This window comes from Aedes aegypti, chromosome 3 (assembly GCF_002204515.2).
Source record: "Aedes aegypti strain LVP_AGWG chromosome 3, AaegL5.0 Primary Assembly, whole genome shotgun sequence".
Lineage (NCBI taxonomy): Eukaryota > Metazoa > Arthropoda > Insecta > Diptera > Culicidae > Aedes > Aedes aegypti.
This window is the reverse complement of record NC_035109.1, coordinates 164882443-164899878: the sequence shown is the minus strand read 5'-3', so window position 1 is coordinate 164899878 and position 17436 is coordinate 164882443. Positions and strand designations below refer to the sequence as shown.

The window sequence follows — 17436 nt, the reverse complement described above, 5'->3', positions numbered from 1 at the left end:
TGAGACAGAGCCTGCTTCTCAGCTTATTGTTCTTATGAGCACCACAGTTATTAACTGAGAGCTTACTATGCCGATGACCATTTTTGCATGTGTATATCGTGTGGCAGGTACGAAGATACTCTATGCCCTGGGAAGTCGAGAAAATTTTCCAACCCGAAAAGATCCTCGACCGGTGGGATTCGAACCCACGACCCTCAGCTTGGTCATGCTGAATAGCTGCGCGTTTACCGCTACGGCTATCTGGATTTTGTACATCGTTCACGGAAAACATGATGATACACTATGCTCAAGGATTTAAGAAACATCTCATTAAAAAAAATCAATATTATCGTCTCTCGATTTATAACACAAAATTCTAATGGTATTATAGCTATCGCATAGGATGAAGAACTACTACACTTCCATGATTAACTTTGACATGTTTTTTTTCTGGACGAATCGTCTGAAACATTCAAACTAAATGCTAAGAATACGATCCGACGTATAACCAATTCAACCTTTATACTCTCATTATATCACTATTATTTTCTTTCCATTTCAGGTTAGCGTGGTGGATGCAAGCAACAGGTGAATTCTAATAGACAGGTATTTTGACTAAAGCCTGATTTGCTACTAAAAAGGAATCGCTCAAGAAATTTCTCGCCGATTCCTTGCAGAAATTTTCTACAGTGACTCCCATTTGAAGTGACAGTTCTTTTCAACTGCGTACTGCGATCAAAAAAAGCGCATTCCTTGCAGAAATTTCCCATGCATCAAGATAGGCCGAGAAATTACTTGTCAGCAGCGAAACAGGCTTAAAAGAGTAAATGATTAGGCAATCACTATGAAATGGCAGGTTGAGCAGCTACTCAATATCGACTAATATCGATCAGTACACGATACTTCGACAACAAGCTACCGACAGTGGATAATTCTCCATAAAAATCATGGTTGCTTTTGTTGCTGCTTCAGGTTCAGCTTAGATAAATCTACATGCTCCATTTGTTCATATTGTTTAAATAATTGATATGTTGTTAGACAGTAGTAAATTTCTTTTGGAAATTGTCTTTTTTTTAATTTTTTTATTAGTATCATTCCAAACATTACATTCATTATTTCTTATATCTAGGTGTTCTGTGTTATTAGGCAATACTATCATCCTAATTTGGTAAAACAAATCTAAGATTTTATTAACATTTTGTTAACAATATATTACATTTCATTTGCCGAAGCAGTTCAGATTTTTTACAGGTGGTGAGAAAAAAAAAACGTTTTCAATATACTTAACCTAACTTAACCTAAACATATAACGCATTAATCGTGGCAATAGAAGATTGTAACGATTTTTGCCTGAAATTATTGATTATTTTATTTGACATTTGTTCCAATGTTTCAACATTGGATATTCTATGTGACTCATTGGTACTATACCAGGGAGGAAGCCTCAGAATCATTTTCAAAATTTTATTTTGAATTCTCTGCAGAGCTTTCTTCCTGGTATTACAACAGCTAGTCCATATTGGTACAGCATACAACATGGCTGGCCTGAAAATTTGTTTGAATATTAAAAGCTTGTTCTTAAAATTGGAAATTGTCTTCATTTAACCCAAGTATGTGGCTCCACACAAGAAAAATAAAAACATTTTTGCCGAAAAGGTCATTAAATTTTCTTCATTTCTTTTAAATGGCGTACAGCGATCAAAGAAAATATTGTTGGTCATTTTCGGTAAGCTATTTTCAACGCATCGAGATAGGCGGTAACTTTTCTCTTCAACAGCCAACAGCCATTAGGTGTTTCCGCGGTATTCCGAAATTTTTTATCGTTTCCTCAAAAACTGAATAAGTAGGTGGAGTTGTTTTCAAAACAAACAATTTTCGCATTGAAAAGAGATCAATTTCACTCATAATAACGGTATTTATTAACTGAGAGCTTGCTTTGTGTGCCACAATTAGGAGTAACATTGATCAGTTTTTGGTTGGTCACTCATGTAAACATTGTTTAGTGATATTGAAAATGTCGTTATCTACTAAAACCGGAACTCTCATTTATGCGCCCCATAGTCATAGTCGAAGTTGAAACTACAGTCATCTCTCCCTAACTCGATTTTGAAGGGACCATCGAGTTAGGGAGGTATCGAGTTATAGAACACAAAACCAGTGCAACTGCGATCCAAGGGACCATCGAGTTAGCCATGAAAACCAACTTTTACTATGGTTCTCTAACTCGATATCGAGATACGGATTATCGAGTAAGGGAAAGTTAACTGTATTTACATCTGATTTGTTGATGGTTCAAATAATAATGTTCATTGAAATCAGTTTTGATTACAATCATCGAAGTGAGCGGTGCTTGGAGTTGGCTAGACTTTTTCTACTGCGAGCCAATCAGCACATACGATACGATGATCAATGTACCGTTTTGACTCATATTCCGAACACTTAAGGCCAACAGTAACTTCAAATGCATGGGCTTAAATTAGTTAGAATTTGTGAAAATTTGAAATTCTACACAAATTCTAACTATTAGCTGTTGGGTGTGCCGATAAAAATGTGCCTTTGCCTGAAAACGACCCACAAGAACCAATGTACCGTAAATTCGGGTGTAATTGATCAGTAGGGTGAAATTGATCACCGTGTCACGCGATTTTATTTCTTACTAATAGTGCACCAAATTCATTGCAATCTATAGTAAATGAACGGTGTTTGTCATGAATTATGTATATTTGTGTATAGTGAGGTTTTTTGTGCCACAGAATGTTCATTTTTATGAAAATAATGTAAAATTCCAGAATCAAGTTCGGTGTGAAATTGTCAGCCATCCATAAACTTCTAGTTCTAAACAAGGAGTTGGACATGGTGTAAACCTGAAAGTTTGTGAGGATGCTAAAAATATATCTCCATAACAGATTTTACTATCAAAACTCTTACCAATTTGCTCGTTTTGTTGAAAAATTTGATTTTCTGCTACAAAGTAGAGAAATCCTTTGGAAATTGCCTACTTTTAGGCGTTTTTTGCAGTATTCTTGAAATTTAATTATTGATTATTTCCATAAATATTGTCTCGTTAAGAATTTGGGAAGCATATTTGAATTCAGGAGGCCCAACTTAAGTATGTGTTGTTAATTTCATAACTAACAATAATCACATTGACAAATGATCAATTTCACCCCGAAATGGGATTCCACGATTTTTAACTTTAGAGCTGATTTTTAGCACTAATATCACATTTGTTAGAAAATTACGGTGCATGAGCCAATGAGGTTCACCGTCGTACTTGTTTTCCTGCATTTAGTTGTATGGTATTGATAAAATTTTAGAAAGCATACCAAGAAAACAGTGAAAAATGATCAATTTCACCCGAAATTACGGTAGTAGGGTAACTGGGGGTAAAACGCGCCCTCTAAGGAAGGAAGCGTTTTTAGCTATGAAGAACATTATTATAAGCTTTTTTTTATTGATTATCTCATAGACTGTTTCAAATCAAATCAAATAGTTGAAACAGCCATCCATTTTCTTTTTTATGAAGTTAATAAATCAATTTTTATAAAATGCTTGCTTATCTGCATTTTTTTTGCGGGGTAAAACGCTCCGCCTGATCTCGACGTTAGTCGTTCGCGCGCACGCATGCGCAATTATGCTTGCAAATACGTTGCATACATAAGGGCGTTTGATCAGATGTTATTGTTCGATTATAGTATACATGCTGACTCGAAAAATGTGCATTTGTAAGGTTCAAATTGGCACGTAACTACAGCTTGGCATTACGTTTGCTAGAATTTGAATTCAAACGGCTGTTTTGGTGTTATGAAATAGGAGTGGCCGTTTTGCCCCACGAGTTGATTAAAGTTTAACTCCTTCAATATGCTTTTTAAGGTTAAGGAGCCTATTTTGTAAATCGAGCAGATTTATGTGACTCGTCTGTATTCATTGTCGATCAAAGCAAACATGCATATTTCAGATTTCACCCGTCGACTCCCATAGTAATCTAGTCACGAAGAGTGACAACTGTCGAAAAACTCGAGTGACAGAGCTGAGTCGAGCAAAGTTTTCGGTCGACAGTGACTCTAGTCGAGTCATTTTGATCGACTCGACTTATAAAATAGACCCCTAAATTCAACACTTTTTTCGCATGGAATACGAACCATGGGAGTGTACAAATCGATTCTCGGTGATAGTTTCAAAAGTTTTATTGTTTATCGGCCTGAAAAATGGCCTAGAAAATAACACAAAATTATAACAAAAACATCAAAAAAAGTTTTTTCGAGATTTTTACGATTTTTGCCACGAAAACACTTAAAAATATATATAGAGACGCATTTTAATACATTTTCTATTATCTTGGGTGAAAAACAGCGTCCCAAAGCACGTCGTTCGTTCAAGTTTGCGATAGGAATGACGTCACTGCCAAATGTCATTTTTCGGAGCTTCTTTGAACCGTGCGCTAAGGCATCAGCAAAGAAGGATTGAAATACGCTACGCAGGGAGCCGGGTCCTGTGCTTGGCACTTTCGATTCACTTCGGCTGTGTTTTTTTAAGATACTGAGCTCATAGTTGGCCACAATATGCGTCGTATTACTTGCACACTTAAATTGGAATGCTGAATCTCGGCTGATTTTAACCGAGATCCACACAGCCGAGAAGTCGGCAAACTAATTTCCTGGGATTTCAGTAAATAAAAGCCGAGTATCAGTAAATCGTGCTTCGTTGCTAAGCAACCGGACAAATTGTTAGCTGAGTCTCGGTAAAAATCGAGAAACCGAGATTTGCACAGCCGAGCTCGTGAAAAAATCTAAGTGTGTGTGTTTACTCATATCATGGAAGAGTGAAAAAGAGGGAATTATTTTTGTGCAGAGCCCCATTGCTAAGCAGTGACGATGTTTGTTGTTTGAGAGTTTGTTGCTATGCAATGGATTGTTGCTATGGTGTCAATAAGTGACGCAAGGTTCACCGACTGTGGGAAAGTCTGTGCTGGAATATGTTAATACAGTGGCCCAATTTCATATTCGTACAGGATACTGTTTCCACATAAAGTTAGTAAAAAACTATTAAATGAAGTTTTGAGCTACAAATACTTTATCCACATTGAAGGTAACAGGTGTTATCTATTGTTTGCCAATCACAAAATGTTTCCATTTACATTCATCTTTGGATTAATAGATAAGTATTGAATTGATGTCTACAATTCACCCAATTCCATATTCGTACACCTACCAAAATTCATACGCACAACGTTCAAAACTAAATTTAGAAGCTCTATTTGATTACTGAAATGCTTTATTATGATGTTCAGATGTAGTGAAATACATTTGGGCAATTTATTAGTGGACATATATGAAATTTAGGTAAAGTTATGAGAAATGCCAGTTTCCCAATGATTTTTGCTATTAAATCCTATAATTCGAACAATAACGTTTATTTTTGTCATTGGATCCAACCTATAGATTATACTCGTAAGCTCTGATAGAAATTTAGTTGAAATATATACACTACCCGCCATAAGTACACGCAGAAGAATTTCTGTATGGTAAGATTACAATCCTGTCAATTACTTTTACTTACGCACAAATAGTTGTTTCGAAATAAAATTAACTTACGCCAACACTAAATTAACGTCAAATCAAATACACACACTTCTTTGATTGAGCTATCCACTGGTACTTATAACAATTATAATTTTGATAATTATCACTATTCGGAAACATTCTTCTCCCTAGACTTCAAGTCATGGTCACAAATCTGCTTACTCTAACTTGCAAGGAATAGTGTAGGTGCTAAGATGACCACCTCTCACGCAGGAGACCACATATCAAGTTTGTCGACTCGCCCTTTGTTTTCATTTTTGCAATGTTTTTTTAGATCGATAAAGCAGTACCGAATCTTTTCAGATATGTTGATAAAGCAGAACAAAATGCTGAGTAAACATTGCAAAATATTGTAAACTCAATAAAATTCACTTTGAGTCAACTAAAATATAGTTAAATTTTGACGTTTGACGTTTGTAAATACAATCAAAAATATAGTTGTCAAAAACTATATGGTATAGTTATGTTTAACAATATAGTGTCAATTCAACTATATTTTTAGTTATCTTCAAATTAACCTTAAAATATAGTTAAATTGACCAGAAAAATGATTACGAGCACTATATTTTGTTCTCCGTGTATGGAATCGCATCATTTAGTATTGCAACACCTCAGTTGAATATTGCAGCACCCCGAAAAGTTTAGCATCACCCGTAAACTATTACACTAACGACGCAATATCTAGGAAAACTTACTTTATAGAAAGCTGTGGTCTTCAGCAAAGTTGTTCAGAAGCCTTACGGCGTTCATCATCTGAAATTTTTAATGTGTAATTTTGCCGCTACGTGGCGCTAGTGAGCATGTAGTTTGGTAATATTCTAGTAGGCTCCAGCTCATGAACCTGACCACCTAGAATGTTCGTGCCTTCAGCAAAGTTGTTCAGAAGCTTAAAAATAATGTGAGGCAGCACTGATTGGTTGGCAATTTTGCCACTACGTGGCGCTAGTTTGCATGTAATTTGAACATATCCTAGCAGGCTCTAGCTCATGAACCTGACCACCTAGAATGTTCGTGTCTTCAGCAAAGTTGTTCAGAAGCTTAAAAGCAATGTGAGGCAGCACTGATTGGTTAGCAATTTTGCCGATACGTGGCGCTAGTGTGCATGTAATTTGGTAATTTTCTAGTAGGCTCCAGCTCATGAACCTGACCACCTAGAATGTTCGTGCCTTAAGCAAAGTTGTTCAGAAGCTTAAAAGTAATGTGAGGCAGCACTGATTGGTTGGCAATTTTACCGCTACGTGGCGCTAGTTTGCATGTAATTTGAACATATCCTACCAGGTTCTAGCTCATGAACCTGTCCACCTAGAATGTTCGTGTCTTCAGCAAAGTTGTTCAGAAGCTTAAAAGCAATGTGAGGCAGCACTGATTGGTTAGCAATTTTGCCGATACGTGGCGCTAGTGTGCATGTAATTTGGTCATATTTTAGCAGGCTCTAGCTCATGAACCTGACCACCTAGAATGTTCGTGCCTTAAGCAAAGTTGTTCATAAGCTTAAAAGCAATGTAAGGCAGCACTGATTGGTTAGAAATTTTGCCGCTACGTGGCGCTAGTTTGCATGTAATTTGAACATAAGCTTCTGAACAACTTTGCTGAAGACACGAACATTCTAGGTGGTCAGGTTCATGAGCTAGAGCCTGCTTAAATATGACCAAATTACATGCACACTAGCGCCACGTAGCGGCAAAATTGCTAACCAATCAGTGCTGCCTCACATTGCTTTGAGGCTTCTGAACAACTTTGCTGAAGACACGAACATTCTAGGTGGTCAGGTTCATGAGCTAGAGCCTGCTAAAATATGACCAAATTACATGCACACTAGCACCACGTAGCGGCAAAAAGGCGCATTAAAAATTTCAGCTGATGAACGCCGTAAGGCTTCTGAACAACTTTGCTGGAGACCGCAGCTTTCTAGAAAGTAAGGTTTCCAAGATATTGCGTCATTAGTGTAGTAGTTTACGGGTGATGCTAAACTTTTTGGGGGGTGCTGCAATATTCAACTGAGGTGTTGCAATACTAGATGTTGCGATTCCATACTTATGGCGGGTAGTGTATAGTATATAACATGTGGATTTTTGCCTGCGAAACACGTAGGATCAATAAAGTAAGTTTATTCACTTTTTTGACTTGAGACTATTTGAATAAGTTTTCGAGAAATGTCGTTTTTTTTTCAAATTTTTTGCCTGTTAAATATTATCTCTAAAGCTGAAACTGGTTTTTCTTGATTTTTGAACCTTTGGGAAGTACTTTGCAACAATTTTTAAATAATTTTGAAACTAAAATATGTTCGCTTATGTTAAAAAATATATGCACTATTCAACTCGTAATTAAGACAACATGCTTTATAAATTTAAGTTTTATAGAAAAAATGCAATCTGGCAAGTAAACTTGAATAACACAAAGAAATTTGATTTTTTCATTAAAAAATCATGTTTTTGGGTAGTTTTTGTTGAATACCCAAGTCGAAATTATTTTTTAGAAAAATGTGTTGTATGAACAGTTTGAAAACAACTAAATTTGCTTCAAAAACATGTTAATAGATTCGGAATCGATTGAGTAATAATGAAGTTATGGTCGAACAAAAAAGATTTTTTTAGTAAAATAAGGAAAAATGTTGATAAAAGTATTTTTAACTAAGACAAGTTTTGATTTTAGTCAAATTTGATGTTCTGTAAAGTTTTCATAAATTTAACTTGAAAGAAAATGGTTATAAAAGTTTCAAAATCGGTTGAAAAATAACAAAGTTATGTTTACTTCTCTGAAGGTCATTTTTTATAACTTGAAAATTCACCTTCAAGACGCTTACGCCACCTCTAAAGGTTAATATTTTTGGCTCAGATTATGAGGTTTCTCTTATAATGTGATTTGAGTTCAGTAGAGCACACGAATTTTTGGTTTTGAGAACTTTTGAAAAATAAGCCGCACCCTAATATACATAGGTTATTTTTAGACCTTCATTTTTTGTAAAGTATACAGTTCGTAAAATCTCAAACTTATTCATGCATAACAAGTTAGTATGGCAAAAGTATCCGTTCAAAATTTCAAGCGCAATTCAAATTATACTAATAACTTGAACTGGGATAGCGGTAAACGTTGAACGCGAAGCTATTCAGTAAGACCAGATAAGGATCGTGGGTTCGAATCCGGCCTGAAATCCGGAAAATAATCCGGAAAATAAGCTGAATGTTATTACGGTTCGAAAGCTGAAAAGCAGGTCATGAGCGAATCGAACTCAAAAAAAAAAATTACCCGTGCATTTCACATAGTTTAACTTTAAAGCATAAAAGCCCCTATACAACCTCTCAATTTTCAATTACGCACTGTATACTTTATAATTTGGAGGTCACCGCTATAATTAAATTTGATGGCATAATGCACCTGTGCATCGCTTTATTGCAATTTGATAAGTTATCACACCAAAACAATAGCCTCAATAAATTCAACGCATGCAAACATTATTTTTCGTTCATAAATCATTGCCGCCTGCAGTGGTTTCAATTAAAATTTCACAATCAATAACGAAAAAAGCAAAGAAAAAAAAAACGATCATGCTTAAATTGAACTTCATACCCCAAGCAATAACCGGAGCCACCACCGTTGATGGAGCGAAAATTGATACACTGCAAAATGTCAACGAGTTCACTGAATTTTTCATATTTAGGCAACAAATGGACTGCTGCACCTCGCTTCTGGCTTCTTGCTTCTGTACCATCGATGGATGACATCGAACCCTGATTTCCACCGGCTAGGTAATGTGCTTTTTTCACCAATAATGTATGGACTGCAAATTGGCACCAAAAAGCTGACATCAAAGTTTAGGCTACTGCCCACGTCCGGCTGTCGCGCGTATTTACAGAACAAGAGGACTTTCATGCTTTTTTTTTCTGATCAGGCACATGATTAGTGAAATTTTTCCCTCTCATATGTGAGTAAAAGTTTTGATTGAAGCTTATTCATTATTTATTTTCAATGCTTCCATTTATTTTCACTGTAAAAAAAAAAAAATATATTTAATTTTACATAACGAATCTTTCGTTTGAACTACGAAATTATTCGTTGTTTTCTGCTATGAAACAGTCACCAGCTTCGTAATAAAATTTTTGATTTTTGAGAAAAAAAACATTAAAACACAATGAACGACAGAATGCATAAATAATGAAACTTTATTTAAAAAAATATGAAAGTTACTTGATTTCACGGTTCAATAAAATGTACTTTATATGAAATAGAAGCCCTGGATTACTTTGTAACCGGTACAGAGAACTAGTGCTCCGTGAAACACCACGCGAAAACCACTGCATTAGATGTGCGCTCGGATTTCGTCCAGAATGGAAACGACATCAAATAGACGAACGTGCACAAAAACATCACGTTGAGTTGGTTGGTTGTGTTGTGGATGGGTTGCCCCGGTTGCGCTGCTTCGGCAAAACGCCAGAACGGCTTGGTCCCAGACGAAAATGGTGTTGTGCAATAATGATCATCATTATTATTATTGTTATGATATCGCTTTTCATTAAGTTCGGTGTTCTGGCCTGGTTCCCTCGTCATCATTATCATCATTATTTGCACTGTTTGTGTCATTGCTGTTTTATGTTGTGTGATAGTTTTCTTCGCCGGTTGTTTTCCGAAACGGAACGAATGGCCTCCGCTAGAATGCTGGCAATTTCAAAAAATTAAAGCCATACATACCGGCATTACAGTCCTAATCTAGTTATACAACTCAGAAGTCCATAACGCTATAACGAGAATTTGTTTTCAGTGAGAGTCTTCGTTGCAATGTTTTTATGATGACCTATTTTGTAATCCTGCACGTCATGCTTGTTTGAATGTGAAATTGCAGTTTAGCATAGTAGGGTGAATCAAAGTTCTCGAAACTATCTTTGAAATGAGTTCTGTTCAGAAACATTACTCCTTAGAAACAGCCTTTCTTTGAAGGTGTTACAAATGTTTTTGTTACAATATTTTAATTTGTTTGGTATTTTTCGTTCACACATAGCGGAAGACGGGGTAAGATCGGCTGCCTAAGCACTTTATTTTATTTGCCAAAATCAAGAATCAATAAATCCTTTTTCGACGTAGCATGTTGTTTTATGAAGCCTTGGGCATGATCAAACAAATTTCACAGGTGTTGTATTTGTAAAAAAAAATATTTATTTTTTTAGAGAAGGTATCGACCGTGATTGTTTTTATATTATTTGTTATGGTTATATCGGTCATGCGACTCAAAGGTAAAAGGAGTCTATAGAAGATAACCACCACCTTATTAATTTCAATCTTGTCGCTCCCTTGCGACGCCTATCCACCTGTTCATTTCATCATTTGTAAAAAAAATATATAAAAAAAAATCTGCAGCATTTACTTTGCCGCAGACTCGTTTCAATATCAATCAAAAATATGAACATGTCAATGAGTTCTCATTTTGCCCTCCATGATAGCAGAAACAGTTTTCAATTTGCTGTAACTGATAGCAAATAGTTATTAATACAACAAGTTGCAAAATGATGATTTTTTCAGCACTAGTCGTACATTTATCCAACGAGGCTCGCCGAGTTGGATAAATACGACGAGTGCTGAAAAAATCGAGTTTTGCAACGAGTTGCATACAACATTTTTTGCAATAACGGAAGATGCCGTTAAAGTTGGATTTTTAGAGACATTACAAGAAAATCCACATTGGTATCCATGCGTTGTAGCAACTCCGTATTCCTCAATCAGGTAGGCTGTGCAATGACTGTCACAAATTTTCACACCTTCATTGCTGATTCTAGTGGCAGACCAGGGACTGCTGATTTGAAAGGCAGACCAGATAAGACGCCGTTTACAATTTTCTACCATATTGTAAGCTATTCATGTGCTGAATTACCTATCTACAAGTATACACGAACCGCCACATTGCGCTCCCGTCTTTTTTGACAGTGAACTCAGAAATTTTACTGCCTGCTTTAGACTCAGAATTCCTCACGGTCAACTAGCTTCTGATTCTAAGAGCCTTCTTCTTCTTTCTGGCATTAACGTCCCCACTGGGACAGAGCCTGCTTCTCAGCTTAGTGTTCTTATGAGCACTTCCACAGTTATTAACTGAGAGCTTACTGTGCCAATGACCATTGTTGCATGTGTATATCGTGTGGCAGGTACGAAGATACTCTTATGCCCTGGGAAGTCGAGAAAATTTCCAATCCGAAAAGATCCTCGACCGGTGGGATTCGAACCCACGACCCTCAGCTTGGTCTTGCTGAATAGCTGCGCGTTTACCGCTACGGCTATCTGGGCCCATTCTAAGAGCCTAATCTGACTAAATTGGGTTCGTCAAATAGATGTATAATCAGAACTTAGTCAACAAAGTCATTGAAGAATTCAGAGCAATTCAATAAATGGCGTATGGAGGTCATCCGATGTCGATTTCAAAACTCCCAAAACAGCACTGAAAAGTGCAACTTTTCGATACCGTTATTAGTGCTGAAAAGTAACACTTTTCAGCACTGTTTGTATCGGTAGGAAAAGTAGGCCGTTTTGTTGGTCATTCCCTTGATAAAAAGTAGGCCGATATGCAACCGAATTGCAAAAAATAGTTTTCAATTTGACTTCATGGGAACATTTTTATGCTCACAGTTTTGATATTTTAACTGTTCAAAAAACCAAAATGACAACAAACTGAGTTATAAAAATTCACGGCATTACAATATCAACTTTAGTTTTCTATATGATCACAACCTTTTCTCGGGTTAGCGACCACCACGATTTTCGTGCACAATTTTGCGAAAAAAAAAATTAATTCTCTATCGATTCTAGAAAGTATAATGTTTTAGTTATTCTACAACGATTAACCTGAACTTGATTTATTTTCGATAAAATAATTCTTACAATTCATACATATATATTTTGGAAAAATATGCGGATCCAGTTTGGGGTCGTCCATAAATGACATAGCATTTTAGATTGGAGAGGGGTCTTCTCGAATTTGTGAAGATGTGTGACGAGGGGGGGGGGGAGGTGTCGCAACTTGTGGACGTAGCATTTTGAATAATTTCGTTAAATAGAGTAGAAGCATATGACAAACAGTTTTAATCAAAATTCTTTGTCTGAATTTTTAAACTTAAGTTTAAAATGGTGATTAAGCTTCAAAATATCAATATAACAAAATTCATGCATTTCTAAGAAATTTATAATTTTCCTGGCAAACAAACAGAACTTTATATAGTTATGTGAATGTTATATTGTATTTGTGTCCAAACCATTTTATTTATAAATGAACAAATTAAAAGTTTGATAAGTTGATTAAAAATCAATGCTTTATTGGCAAGGAAAATATTGTTTTTCCATTTATTTATAAGACATAGAATCTACTGTTTTACTTTGATTCATGTTCTATGTTGGAGCTTTATTTACTCAAAAGAATGTGATATGCTCATTTAGGTAAATATTAACGTTATTATAGTAAAACAGTATATTTAAGTGCGTTCAATGTTACTGGAGATCTCCACTCAGTCAACTCAACAATTCGTTTTGATATATCAATGATCTTGATGAAACAGTCTGGATAATAATGATCTGGATAATCTTCCCAGGACTACCAGAATCCTTGTTTACCATTATTTTCAGGATTTTCGTGCATTTTATTTTCTTTTAAGTTGTTTTTATAAATTAAGGTATTTTGTTGATCATATTCACTGAAATCTGTTTTTTAACCGCAAATAAATGAAAAAAATCCCTAATATGTATAACAAATTTTCTGTTTGATTTTTTTTTAAATATTTTGAACCCTTACTCATTGCTGTTAGATTTATCAATCTGAACTTGTTTTAGGTTTTAACAATAGCAAAACAAAGTTAATTAAAATAATTTTAAACTGCAGACCAAAATTATGTAACTTTAACAGGAAATAAATTAGTTTAAACTGTTTTCCAAATGATTTTTGAGCACTACGGTATATCAAACTATCATTCGTCAGATTATCCTGACGTTTCAGTCAGTAATTAATATAAAACTTGAATTTATGTATTTTAATGTTTCGTTTTAGCTCAATCGCAGAAAAAAATTAAAAATTAAAGGGGGGAGGGGTTCTTGATATGCTACGTATTTTCCAAGGGGGGATCAACATTTGTGACGAAATGCTACGAGGGAGGAGGGGGTGTTAAAAATCAGTGAAAAATTGTACGTTATTTGTGGACGGCCCCTTTGGATTTTTACCAAAATTGAGTAGGGGGAAATCGACCAGTACCGGACAGCACCCAATACCGGACACGGTCGAAAAATTGAGAAATCATGGTCCAATCAAGATGGTGTATTAGAAGAAAAGGAAGCTATTAAAGAGAGGAATAGTTGCGTAGAATAACACATCTTTGAAATACACATAGTATCACTTGAAATTTGAACTTATTTGATAATAATTTTGAATATGGAAAAATAATTTTGTTCTCGCAGGAATAATGTAAAGCCATCATAATTTGAAAGTGAGAATGTATTGTGCACCATATTTGAACTAAATATGGTCAAACTACAATGTTGGTCTAGCACCTCCTGCACATTATATCTTTCTAATTTTTGCACATATGCCTTCAAATGTATTCAATTTCCATGGATTTTATTGATCATGGTATCAAAGATGCAATATAAATAAAAAGAATAAAAATTCAGAACAACACGTAAAATGTGTTATTTTTTATCATATATGAAAGAAGTTTCTTACACACTATGTAAGAGTCAAATTACTCTAGTGAATGTTGTGGGCTCCGTGGCCTTGCGGTTAGCGGCGTCAGTCGTCTAGGCGTATTGTGCCACGGGGTGTGGGTTCGATTCCCGCTCCAGTCGGTGAAAACTTTTCGTCGAACGAAAAATTCATCGCTGGGCTACTGGGTGTTTCATGTTGTCCGTTGCCTAATGTTAGTGCTCGTTCAGTCTGTTCAGCCTATGTGCTGAAGACGGTGTTAATTGTTAATTGTCTTGATTGATGCATGCATTGTTGCATTCATTGCATTGGAAGTAAAATACAATTCCTAGAGTGGAAACGTTCATTGATATACAAATTTACAGATTTCGAGGCATTTCCAGACCGAATCCGGTATTGGATGCCACCTTTTAATATTGGTAAATATAGTAATACATCATCAAAATGCAATGTCAAAATTCAAATTAATAATTTCAAATTTATTTCTGTACGCTACAAAAACAATGAAATAAGCACCAAGACCGTATAAAATAACAAGTTTTTGAATTGCGAACTAGGTGTCCGGTACTGAGAGATCTCCCCCTACATTTTACTTGAATAATAACGTACAACGTAGTTACACTTTTACAACGGTTCAGACGTTTTATTTGGTATAAACTTGAGGTGGCAGTTTTACACCAGTGGTCGGTTTTACCCCGCTTGCGCAATTTTCACAACTTGGGCCGTTTTTCAAAGCTAAATATTTACAATTCATATTTCGCTTCACTTTCTGTTAATGAATGGACGGGTAATTTTTTTTTTTTACAAAAAAATCCCTTATGAAATTTTTAAATGAGAGTCTGTCAAATTTAGATTACATTCAATATTGACGAGCAGAAATTTAGTTTTTGAAACTTGTTATGAAAAAAAAACTTAGAAGTCACCCTAAATGCTTCGTAAGGACAAATTTCTTGTGTTTTGGCAAAGTGTTTGGTGAACCATCAAGAAAACCGCCATTTTCATTGCAAACTTAAGCCCGCTGGGCGCTCTCACCTCGTCTTCCCCTAACATTGAATTTTATTATGTTTGAATCTTGTTTCAAACGATTTGTTTTGGCCGAGGTATACGGACCTTAATAATTTAGTTCTGTATCCGTCGTCATGTAAAACTTTACTATAAATCGGATACCTATCGGTGAGATAGAGCACTATGACTAGTGATGTTTGTAGCCAATTAGTTACTCATGCTGATTTTGATTCTGATCATGTCCCTGTTACGTTTCAAATATCCCATTAAGCGGTTCTCAATCCTATCAGCTCCACTTTCAATTATTTACGAGCCGACTGGAATATATATGAAACGTATATGGACTCTAATCTTGATATTAACATTTCTTTACAAACTAAACTTGATATTGACAATGCTCTTGAAACTTTAACAAATTCCATTGTTGAATCCAGGAGCATTGCAATTCCAAAATGTGAAGTAAAATTTGAATCCGTGATTATAGACGATGATCTTAAACTCTTGATCCGTCTTAAAAACGTGAGGAGAAGGCAATTTCAACGCACTCGCGATCCTGCTGTGAAAATTATATGGCAGGATTTGCAGAAAGAAATCAAGAAAAGTTTTGCACAATTTAGAAACAAAAATTTTGAAAATAAAATTTCTCAATTATACCCTGGCTCTGAGCCCTTTTGGAAATTATCTAAAATTTTGAAAAAACCTAAGAAGCCAATACCGGCATTGAAAGAGGAAAACAAATTATTACTTACTAATTGCGAAAAAACTCAAAAACTTGCTATGCAGTTAGAAAGCGCGCCCAATTTTAATTAAGGACATACTTGTCTAATTGAAAATCAAGTTACTCAGGACTTCGAAAATATTCTCAATCAAGAATGTTTTCGAAAATGCCTGGGAAAATGACTGATTTGGAAGAAGTGAGAACTATTATTAAAATATTCAAAAATATGAAAGCTCCTGGCGATGATGGAATTTTCTACATCCTCATCAAGAAACTTCCAGAAAGTAGCTTATTATTTTTAGTTGATATATTCCACATATGTTGTCAATCAGCATATTTTCCTGACAAATAGAAAAATGCAAAGATTGTTCTAATTTTAAAACCAGACAAAAATCCTGCAGAAGCTTTTAGCTATCGTCCAATCAGTTTGCTTTCCTCCATCAGTAAACTTTTTGAAAGGGTTATTTTGATCTTTTACGTGTAACAAATTTGATTCTTTCCAACAAATTTGAAGGCTATTCTACTGGTCTTGCACTTCTAGACATAGAAAAATCATTTGACAGTGTTTGTCATGAAGGTTTGATCGTAAAATTAAAAACTTTAATTTTCCAACATACATTGTTAGAATAATTCAAAGTTATCTGTCAAAACGTATACTTCAGTTTAATTATCAAAACTCCAGATCTGAAAGACTTCCTGTAAGAGCTGATGTTTCTGAAGGCAGTATTTTGGGACCAATTTTATACAATATTTTCACATCTGACTTACTTAAATCCTTGTTTGCGGATGATACAGGCCTCTCCGCCAAAGGACGAAGCCTGCGTGTCATCTGTAGTCGATTGCAAAAAAGTTTGGATATGTTTTCTTCATACTTGCAAAAATGGAAGATTTCTCCTAATGCTTCCAAAACTCAACTAATAGAGTAAAGTGGGGCAAAAGTTCGAGTGGGGTAAGAGTTTCTTTTTAAGATTTCCAGCTCAATTCAAAACAAATCTTATAAATGTCATGGTGGTTCGAATGCTATTCAAGTAAGAGACTTTCAATCCAAATATCATAAAAATCGATTGAGATTTGGAAAAGTTATGGCTATTTGTTGTTTTTCGACGTGAATATTGTAATTTTTGATCAAACTTTCGTTGCATGGAACCAATTGAAGATAAAATCTTTTTCAATATTTTATGTAAGGGCGTTTCTAGGCCTATCATAAGGTTGCTTTGAGGTGTATTAGTTTTTGCATAGATGCTTGAAAACAATTTTTGGCCCATAGTGGGGCAAAAGTTCGAATCAGCGGGGCAAAAGTTCGACCCGTGTATAAAATCCCGGAAAAATTTGCAAATTGCTCAAAATCCAAATATTATCTTCAAATTCAGGTAAATTTGTCTGATCGTGTGAAAATTGTCACCAAAATTTTTCATTTCCACTGTGAAAAACTGCTATTTTTGAATATATTACAATTAACCCGGTTTTGGGCAATTTTTTGATGAAAATTT

At 35.2% G+C, this 17436-nt stretch overlaps 1 protein-coding gene across 4 annotated transcripts in view; it reads left to right on the top strand.

Moving 5' to 3' along the window:
- LOC110679012 (zwei Ig domain protein zig-8-like) overlaps positions 1-17436 on the top strand; it is a 957706-nt gene that overhangs the window by 318704 nt on the left and 621566 nt on the right. The gene's annotated exons all lie outside the window — the stretch shown is intronic.